This window comes from Terrapene carolina, unplaced genomic scaffold (genome assembly GCF_002925995.2).
Source record: "Terrapene carolina triunguis isolate 2854851 unplaced genomic scaffold, T_m_triunguis-2.0 Scaffold96, whole genome shotgun sequence".
Classification (NCBI taxonomy): Eukaryota; Metazoa; Chordata; order Testudines; family Emydidae; genus Terrapene; species Terrapene triunguis.
Window position 1 is genome coordinate 22,294,067 of NW_020664447.1, and position 11,017 is coordinate 22,305,083.

Sequence of the window (11,017 nt, forward strand, 5' to 3'; positions counted from 1 at the left end):
CACCCCAGCGGAAACTTTTCTTCCTTTGTTTCACAGATATTATGGATCACACAGCAGGCAACAATAACAATGGGGATATTGCTTTCACAGAGGTCTAACCTAGTAAGCAAACAACACCGGCGACCTTTAAAACGTCCAAAGGCACATTCCACCACCATTCTGCACTTGCTTAGCCGATGGTTGAATTGGTCCTTACTGCTGTCCAGGCTGCCTGTGCATGGCTTCATGAGCCATGGGAGCAAGGGGTAGGCTGGGTCTCCCAGGATCACGATTGGCATTTCAACAAGTCCCTGCTTGCAGCTTTCTGAACAGCCCTGTGTTCCTAAAGAAGCACATGCCATGCACCTTTCCTGACCATCCCACATTGATGTTGGTGAAATGGCCCCTGTGAGCTACCAGCACTTGCAACACCATTGAGAAGTATTCCTTTCAGTTTATGTACTCTTTGGCAAGGTGGTCTGATGCCAAGATAGGGATATGCGTTCCATATATTGCCCCACCACAGTTAGGGAACCCCATTGCAGCAAAACCTTAGCAGATGTCTGTTGATGGCCCTGCAAACTTGGATTACAACAGATCCCCTGGAAGATTTACCCACTCCAAATTGATGCCTCACTGACTGGTAGCAGTCTGGCATTCCAAGCTTCCACAGAGCTATCGCCACTCGCTTCTCCACTGTCAGAGCAGCTCTCATTTTAGTATTGCTGCACTTCAGGGGTCGGTCCTGGGGCCGGTTTTGTTCAACATCTTTATTAATGATCTGGATGATGGGATGGATTGCACCCTCAGCAAGTTCGCAGATGACACTAAGCTGGGGGGAGAGGTAGCTACACTGATGAGTACGGATAGGGTCGAGAGTGACCTAGACAAATTGGAGGATTGGGCCAAAAGAAATCTGATGAGGTTCAACAAGGACAAGTGCAGAGTCCTGCACTTAAGATGGAAGAATCCCATGCACCACTACAGGCTGGGGATCGACTGCCTAAGCAGCAGGTCTGCAGAAAAGGACCTGGGGATTACAGTGGATGAGAAGCTGGATATAAGTCAACCTTGTTGCCAGTGTGCCCTTGTTGCCAAGAAGGCTAACAGCATATTGGGCTGCATTAATAGGAGCGTTGCCAGCAGATCGAGGGAAGTGATTATTCCCCTCTATTTGGCACTGGTGAGGCCACATCTGGAGTATTGCTTCCAGTTTTGGGCCCCCACTACAGAAAGGATGTGGACAAATTGGAGAGAGTCCAGCGGAGAGCAACGAAAATGATCAGGGGGCTGGGGCATGAGGAGAGACTGAGGCTTGTTTAGTCTGCAGAAGAGAAGAGTGAGGGGGGATTTGATAGCAGCCTTCAGCTACCTGAAGGGAGGGATTTCAAAGAGGATGGAGCTAGGCTGTTGTCAGTGGTGGCAGATGACAGAACAAGGAGCAATGGTCTCAAGTTGCAGTGGGGGAGTTTTAGGTTGGATATTAGGAAACACTATTTCACTAGGAGGGTGGTGAAGCACTGGAATGAGTTACGTAGGGAGGTGGTGGAATCTCCATCCTTAGAGGTTTATAAGGCCCAGCTTGACAAAGTCCTGGCTGGGATGATTTAGATGGTGTTGGTCCTGCTTTGAGCAGAGGGTTGGATTAAATGACCTCCTGAGGTCTCTTCCACCCTAATCTTCTATGATTCAGGGCTGGGGAAAACTCTTCACACAGTTCCTGGAAAGTGGCTTTACGCATTCAAAAGTTCTGCAGCTACTGCTCTTCATCCCATAGCTGCATAACGATGCAGTCCCACCAGTCAGTGCTTGTTTCCCGGGCCCAGAAACGGCGCTCAACTGTGTCAAGGTGATGCATGACTGTCACCAGCATCTGCGATTTGCTCCGCTCTACGTCTTCCAGCAGGGTTGCTTGTGTGGCATCACATTGTTCCACACAGTGGCTCCTATATCGGCTGTGTAAATACTGTAGGATAAGGCGCGAGGTGTTTGTAATACTCACAACAACAGTGTACAGCTGAGCAGGGTCCATGCTTATCAAGTGCAGGTAACCCAGGCTTACAAAAAAAGGCATGAAAAGGCTTGGTTTGTTTTCCATTGATTTCAGGGAGGGATGGAGAAAGGTAAGTGCATCATAGGAGGCTAACGCCATGTTCCCATAACCACCCACTCCAATGTTTTGGTCCTATAAGGCATTGCAAGCCCAACCAAACATTCCACTTGGCTACATGCACTGTGGGATAGCTACCCACAGTGCAATGCTCCATGCGTCGATACAAGCCCTGCTAGTGAGGATGCACTCCGCTGACACGAGCATAGTGTGAACACGCAAGACTGACTTGCTTAAATCGGAGGCTCGATGTCGACTTACATGTCGACTTAATTTTGTAGTGTAGACATAGCCTTACTCACACATTCACAGTTCTCTGTCTCACTTCCTGCATTTCTCTCATCTTTCACACTTTTCTCACTCATTTCTCCACTCCCTCTGTACTTTCTCTCTCTCTCTCTCTCTCTCTCTCCTCTCCCTGCCGTATTTTAGGTTCCACCCAAATGCTCCCTGTCACTTTATAATAAACTGCATGCCTGTGGGTGAAATATGTGAGGGTTTGGAGTAAAACTCATGAGCTTTCATTCACAGCAGCTCTAGTTATAACTCTCCCTGGCTTTTCTGCACTTTTAATAATGGCATTTTCGTGCAGTACTTTCCATGGATGATTAAACCAGGCATACGTCAAATGTTCATTTTAAGCTTTATCCAAGTCAGACATCTGAGCAATATTTCAGCATTGTCTCTTCTGAAGGAGAGGATCAGCTCACTCATGTTGCAAAGCTCAAGTAGTAGCCTGAATAGTTTCCACAACTTTATGATATAACATAACAAATGGCTCTTAGCCCTGTGCCTGAGGCCCAGCCAGATGAGTCACAGTAGAACAGTGGAATATAGCAGAGGAATTGGGAAAAGGGCTGCACAGTTAACTCAACGGTGGGAAAACTATCAATTTGACTAACTGCACTTTGCTTACCAAAAAAATCCCCTCTGCAGTATCAATTTAGATAGCCTCAACTTCTTGTGCAGTGCAGTGTTACTGCATGCGGTTCAACAGCTGCCATGCTCCACACCAGAGTTTGATGCACTTTAGTAACAGCAAACAGATACTTGCATATTATCATTCATATTAATTATAGTTTTGCAGATCAGTTTGTAAAAAGCTTTGTGTAATATGGCAGTGTAAATAATTATGTATTTCTAAAACACACCATCACTGCAGCATCCAGCCAGCAGAATTTAGTCATCTTCATGATCTGAGTTTATGGGAAGTAAGATTATGTTCTCTGTTTATCTTTTACAGTGGCGACTTCTGCTTTTTTTTTTTACTCGCTCAAGTAAATAACATGATTTCTCCTCCATTACATTAAAAGGGATTCCCTCCATTGTGGATTCTTGTGTATTTACTAGAACCAGACATAGTGGGCCAGAGCCTAAGCTGGGGTTAATTGGCATAACTCCATTGACTCCAGCTGAGAATCTGGCCCTGCATGTTTACACTTAACCACATATTGAAAGAACTCTATCACAGAGTCACCTAAAGAATTGGTCTTATTAATTAGGAGGATCATGGAAGTTTTTAACCAAAACCACATTTTACATCTTGAATAGTTTAAATGAAAAAAAAAAACCCTCTAGAAGACTTTAGGTTAATCATAACCTACAAAAATAGTTTTGGAAAAAGGGAAATCCCTGAAATGTGCCCATTTTGCATGCATGACGCATGTGCCGGCCCATCACATGTCTGTCTGGTGTGTCATCCCTAGATACTGTTGCTAGTTGTATTGTTTTTTTTCTTTTTTTAATGTTCTTTGGGCTCTGTGGTTAGTTCTTAAAAGAAAGCAATGTGTTTTCTGGTTGATATTTTTCATTCACTGATGTTCAGGAAATTGGGAAAGAGAATTTTCTTTAACCACTTTGAATGGGTGACTCATATCTGCCATTAAAAAAGACAACTGTGCTTCCCCAGCCCCAGCCCAGGCATTACTTTATAAGACTACTTATTATAACAGAGGCCTTATATGTTGAGTTGCTTCATGAAGACCCATCAGTTCTGGAATGCACTCCCCCACCCCAGTCCACCAGGGCCTGATTGCTAATCCTGCGGACAAATGGTGCAGCTCTCTTTTTTGGGACATCTGAGGAACAGAATGGGATGAGGGTGGTATTGTCATGAAAGGGATTTGTTAATTGCAGCACAACGGAGTCAGAGTGTGAATTAACTGTGGTTGTATGGGTTGGCATCAATGCCGTGTAATTGTTGATACTGCTTTGTTTAAAATAATGGAATGGGTCCCCAATGCCTAGAACAGATGTTCCAGATATGGACGTTTTCTTTTTTAAAAAAAAAAACAACCAACCTTATATAAAGGCTATGTTGCCCTTTCTCCATTCAAACTTCCGCTTTTTTAGGTGCCCATTCATACAAATTGAGTCTAGGCCGAAATATAGGACCTTTGAGTGTGAGACAGTCCTTGTTTTCTTTAAATTTGACTGAAATAATTTTGGCAGGTTTTATTAAGGGTGACTGAAGATTTTTGTTTTTGTTAGAGCCTGAAGTTAAATTAAACAGATGATAATTGCTAGGATTGTTTTTTCCTTTTTTGAAGATTGGTGCTGCAATTAATATTTTTTTCAGAAATCCACTGAAAATTTAAAAAATAATTGTCAGAGGTTCAGATATTTTAGAATGCTCATTGATTTCATCCTCATTTATTTATTAATAGGCTTACATTCTTGTGTGTCATTCTCCTTCATACATTGGGAAAATACTTCTTACCTCCCTTACCACCAAAGCAATAACCAGGCTTTTCTCCATCACCAGAGCTTTGGCTTTGTATAAATATTCATGCAGAATACAAGTAATTTAGGATATTTTTTATCATTAAGGACTTTGTAAATATGAGTATGGTATAGACAAAATTAGGTCAATAGTCTGTCTAGGTACTCTTATGGCTCCCATCCCCATAGTGTCTGATCACTTCACAAAGATAGATGAATTTATCCTTACAAAGTCCCCGCATTCTAGGAAAATATTGATAACCCCATGTTAGCGATGGGGAAACTGAGGCACAGAAAGACCAGGGTGTCACAAGGATTCTCCAGAAGAACTAGTAGTTGAACCCTGATCTCCTGTTTCCAGTCTAGTGCCTTAATCAAAAGGCCATCCTTCATCTCTATGTCCTGTCTCAGCAGGGGTTTGTGGCTGATGAACCAGAACAGAGGTTCTCAAACTATGGGTTGAGACCCCAAAGTGGGTTGAGACCCCATTTTAATGGGGTCGCCAGGGCTGGCGTTAGACTTGTTGGGGCCTGGGGCTAAAGCCCGAACCCCACTGCCTGGGGGCAAAGCCGAAGGGCTTCAGCCCTGAGCAACAGTCCTCAGGTTACAGGCCCCCTGGCCGGGGCTGAAGCCCTTGGGCTTTGGCTTTGGCCCCCCTGGCCAGGGTGGCAGAACTCGGGCTTCGGCTTTGGTCTCCCTATCCGAAGCGGTGGGGCTCAGTCTTTGGTGTACCTCCCGCCCCATCCCGGGGTCATGTAGTAATTTTAGTTGTCGGAAGGGGGTCACAGACCAAAGAAATTTGAGAACCCCTGAACCAGAGGAAGGTGGAAATAAAATACACAGTGCATTTAGCAAACTCTTCACAACTATACATAAGGGTGAATAGGGGTTGGGAATATTCCCATACCTTCCCTGCAAGTGATTTCACGCTGACCCTGGAGATTTAACTAACTGCAACATTGTGATAGCTAATGTAATCTGTCTGTGTAGCTAAATCCCCAGCTCACTTTTGGGGAGGTATGCTACTTTCTTTCCATTACGGAGCATTTCTATCATCATTGGCTTCATTAGATGACTTACATCTCTGCGTGCAGCTGGTTCTGACAAACAAACGCCATATGTAACAATACTAAGTTTCCTATCTCAGACTTTTCACTAATTGCTCTTGAAGCAGGAGTTTCTGACTCCTTTCCAATGTCTCCCTCATGCATGTTACCAGCTCACTCTTCAGCCTGTGCCATCATCTATGTATATAATTATCTTCCTAAATGTGCTTATTTATAGGAGAACCATTCAGTGACGACACCTCATACTGTTGCTTGTAGATTTGAATTAATCTTCAGACATGTTGTGAGTAGCGTAACTAGCAATTTGTAACAAGGACAGAAATAGCATAATTCCTGGTTGAAATATATGGATAAAACTCCCACTTAGACACTGATGCTTCTTTCCTTGCACAAAAATTATCCGGATGTTTTGTTTATAATGTGTCAGTGAACTGAAAGCTGATGAAGAGCACTAAAATGATAGTCCTGACATCTTTAAATTCTCTAAGCACACAGAACAGGTTAGTGTCTGTAGGCACCACCTTAGTCTGGAGACCTATTTAGCTGGAGAACTCTCTGCTAAGACTCGTAACAGGATCTCCTATGGTTAGCATATAGGCTGAGATCCACCACTAACAGTCTATATAGGTTGCCAAACAGTCATTAGTTAGCTATCACTCTGCAGTTGATTTGAACTGGCAAAATGGGATCTTGAGCAGATTTTCAGATCTTGGCATCTCTTTTTTTGTGCTTTCCGATTGTGGGAACAAATAATTTTGCAGCGTCAGTTGTGCTCACCCCCAGTGTAGATTACTCACACGTCTAAATCTTTGATATGCAAGCATAGTTAGGGCTTAGATGTCTAGGAGACCTGGAGATGATGGGGGAGTGTAGCAGGGTGGTCACCCTGCTCCTGCCCTGCAGGGCATAAAACAGCCCTGGGAGAGGGCTGCAGCGGGGAAAAGCCAGGCTGATTGGGGGAAGCAGCCACAGGTGGGGCCATGCCCCAATCAGGCCACAGCTGGCCCTATAAGAGGGCCGAGGGCCAGAGGCTAAGACAGAGTCTCTCTGCCTCTCTAGAGGGAGAAGGGCCTGGCTGCTGGGAAGCTGAACAGAGTACCTGAGGGGAGCAGGGCTGGGGAATAGGGCAAGGGAGCTGGGAAGCTCCCACCCAGAAAAGCCCCAGACTGTGGCCTTGTCAAAGGTCAGAAAGGTACTAGGGTGCAAGGGTGCAGCCCAGGGTAGGCAGAGGCAGCTGGTCCAAACCCCCCTTGCCTGTGATGATTGGCTTATACAAACTGCAGTCAGCCCCAGCGAAAGGGGGCTAGATGGTGACTGGCAGTAGCCACTGAGGCAAGGTGGGGATAGTGGGTGGGGGTTCCCGTGGGTGGGGAGACCCAGAGAGCAGGTGTACTGCCAGGGGGCAGCACCCAAGGACAAGGGGCACAGGGTCCAGGAGGGACACAGGGGCCAGTAGCAGCGAGGCACCAGCCTGCAGAGGGCACTCCGGGTCAAAAGAGCTAATTCCCAGGACGACCGACATGAGGTGCCGCAGGGGTGAGTCTTGCCCCGTTACAGGGACACACCCATCCCACACTGGCAGAAAGGCTAATGAGCATTCCTGCATGCAGGCAGTGCCAGGTAGGTGCACCTGCAGAACATGCTGCACCTGGAGAGGTGAAGCTTAAAATGGTGAAAAAGGGGGCTGGGGGAGTTTCCCCAAGAGCAGGAAAGCTGCCAGGGACTGCTAGTGTACTCTAATAGCAAGGGGACCTCAGCCCAAGGACAGTCTTTCCTTTCCCTTCCCCCACTTTTGGTTGGGGCAGAGTGACACTTCTGAGCTTGATAAGGGCAAGGGGTCCTGGAAGGCTGCTTCCTGCCAGTGACGGGTGGTGGGACCTTGGGACTACAGAAAAGTGAACTGTAGTTGGACTCTGACAAGACCCTGAGAGTGAACTGAATGCCTGTTGGGAACAGTGAGATTGCCCAGAAGTAGGGCCAGTCCTTAATTCTTGCCAGGGCTTACCCCTGGGACCTCTAGGCTTGGCAGTTTAGTCCTGGCACCTTTGGGCTTGCTGGATCACTTATAAATGTAAACAAATTGCTTGGGTCCCGGTACCTAATTGTTTGATCCCCGGCACTTCATTCCTTACAAATTAAGCACTGAATAGTGCTCTTGTATGGGACACAGGGACAAGAGACTCAATGAGACTACAACCAAGCCCAGGCTGAGGGTCAGCCAATTTCACTGAATAGTCAGTGCAAATAATTGTAGTTCCAAAATTGTGGCTGCAGAATTGCAGGAACAAAAGATAGAGGACTGGTGAAGGCTAGGCTAAAAATCAAATTCATAATGTTTACTGCGGCTTCCAAGCTCCTCATCTGTTAATGTCTTTTCTGAAGACTTGCATGGCCAGTAATAGATTACATGGAACTTCATTTATTGATCTTGGAAGGATGCAGGCTAAGATGATTCTGCTGAATTCTGCGAGTCCTGATATTTCAAACATGATGGTGCTGTCACCAAAGAGTTAATAGGAAGAGACTGAGAAAGAAGCCCATGTTTACACACTACTTGCTGGCAGTGAGATCAGGCACCTGCATGGGAACAAACTTAAATAGGAAGGGAAACTCAACAAAAAGCCACAAATCCTGAGGGTCTAGAGCAAAGAGCAAAACATTAACCGTTCCTCAGTTTCCACACATCAAATCCTTTTAATTTAAACTTTAAAAGAAGTATTTGAAATGATGACTGAAACCCAATATTAATACAGGTGCAAAACAGAGAAGGGTTACCATCTCTACTTGATTATCGTCCTGTGGGAATTGCTGTGCTTAGTCAAACAGGACTCTCCTGTTTTCAGGATGAAATATGTTCCCACAAACTGAGCTGCTAGTTGGCTACAAGCAGTTGTTGTTGAATTAGGTGTTGCATGTGTGTCTTTGTTTTGCTGCTGCAGTAGCAGCCTATCTGTCAGATAACAATCAGTGCGTGATGATCTAATGGTGATATTATTTGTTATTTTTACCTGAGGCTACTGTTAAGTATTAACATGAAGCCAGATGTGGGGTGCCATTTTATAAGAGGTGGGGAACCCTGAGAATTCTCCCACCCTTATTCCCTTCCCAAGGCCACATATATGGCTAATCCAACACTCTTGCTGAAGCGAGCAGGATATGGGATTCCTACTCTCCTTGTTTGCAGGGATGTTGGCAATGGGATGGGATGCAAGACGGGGTTTCTAATCTTAGGTAAGAGTGTGTGAAGTAAATGTTAAATGTACATATTTTCCATCTCCTCTTCCATGGTGCGTGGGCGATCTGACTGGATGAAATCTTCAGTGCCTGAATTCTCATACTGCCATCATCACTTTTTTGGCAGCTGGAATGTAACTATAGTGAGAAGACAAATGAGGCATCTCTTGACACTTGCAACGCATGAAAAGTAAGCTTTTGGAAAGTGTGTGACCAAACAGGGCAATCCAATTCAGCATTGCTTGCAGAATGGGAGTAGGTGACAAATTGTGAAAACCAGTACATCACCCTGTTAGCTTCTGTATTTAAAGCATCTCCTGTCTGTCATTTATTTTGGATCCTGTTTTGTTAATATGCGGAGTGCTCCAATTTTGCCCCTCTCTGACGTTCACGGGGCTGCCATTGTTTTCACACAGTGGTGCCAATGCTACTGTTCTGTGCACTAATTCCAGGCACGAGGATTTCTAAATCTCTTAGTAAACAAACACGGAGTCTTCTGAAGAGTTTGAAAATGACTGGCCTTAGTTACCATTCATTTGTTTGGCCATCTCATGAGAAAACAGAATTCAGTCTTTTCACAATTAAGAAAAGGGAAGTGCTGAATGTTTATCATCTGAGACAGACAAAAAGCCTTTTCCACATAACTCTGATGTCACAGGGGGAAGTAGTGTCTGTTGACAAGTAAAGGTGTAGCGACCTTATTTTCTTTTTAAAAAAACACTAACTTGGTATGTCAGAATGTGAAAGTACTGCCTACAGAATCGCCAATAACATTTTTCTCCAGTACCTAGTTGTCCCTTAAGAGTTTCCCATCAAGTATTCATAGGCCAGCCCTGCTAAGCTTTGGAGAGTCAACAGGATCACAGCACAAGGCCATATGACTACAGGTCCACCACTGTTTCTCTAGGTGAAATAACCATGGCTAGAGAACAGGATGCAACCTTAGTCAAGGAATCCCCCATCAGGTAGCTAGACTCACTCAGGGTTATTACCAGCAGTGCATCTCAAGCCAGGTCCTTTGTGGTCCATAAAGGGAACCTTGCACCCAGATGAGCTAGGCTGAACTTAGTCCATGTCCTTCAATGTAAGTATTGAGTTCAGGGAGTCTAAATGCATGAGTAACGTGAGCAAGATTTGTCCTCTTGGTATTCTGTTTTCCCTGCTAAATTTTTAATAACTTTCGAATACTGCATAGTTATGGTATTTGCAACAGCTGCCCTGCCTTAGTAACAAGACTCAATTGTTGTCTAGAAGACATTTTGATACCTTTTAGAATGCTGATCATTTTAATTGAGTCAGTTAAGCAGGCAACTCCTTGGAGGAAAAGTGTTATCTTCTCAATAAGCTCACAGAATGTGAGGTTAATTACCATTCAGGGGTGTATCAGTTTACCAAGGAAAAATATCCTGGCTAACGGTAGGGCATATGTGTGCTGCCAAATTATTTATACACATGATACCTTACAGTGAACAATTTAGGAAATCTAATATATAATCTGTAGTGATAATAAGTCAAAGAATTTACAACACCTGAGAAACAGAGCTCATATCTTAAGAGCACTTTAAAAATTACTTATATTCACAAAACTCACCCTAACATCATGCCAGAATGGGTTTAATTAAAACCAAACAAACCCCAAACACTTCTTTGAGGTACACGGACTGTGTCAAACGAAGCAGTTTTGACTGACGATTATAAATCATAAATGGTACTTTTAGTTGTTGATCAAATAATTGTGCTGCAGAAGATACAACGTAGTATCATGTCAACCTCTATATTTCATGGTTTACTGGAGTTTTTTAAATCATGTTTCAGGGTCTAATCATACCATTTCTGACAATTCTGTTACTGGAATCTGTCTAATGTGATAGGAAGAAAACAGGGTTATATTGTGCATTATGTTTTA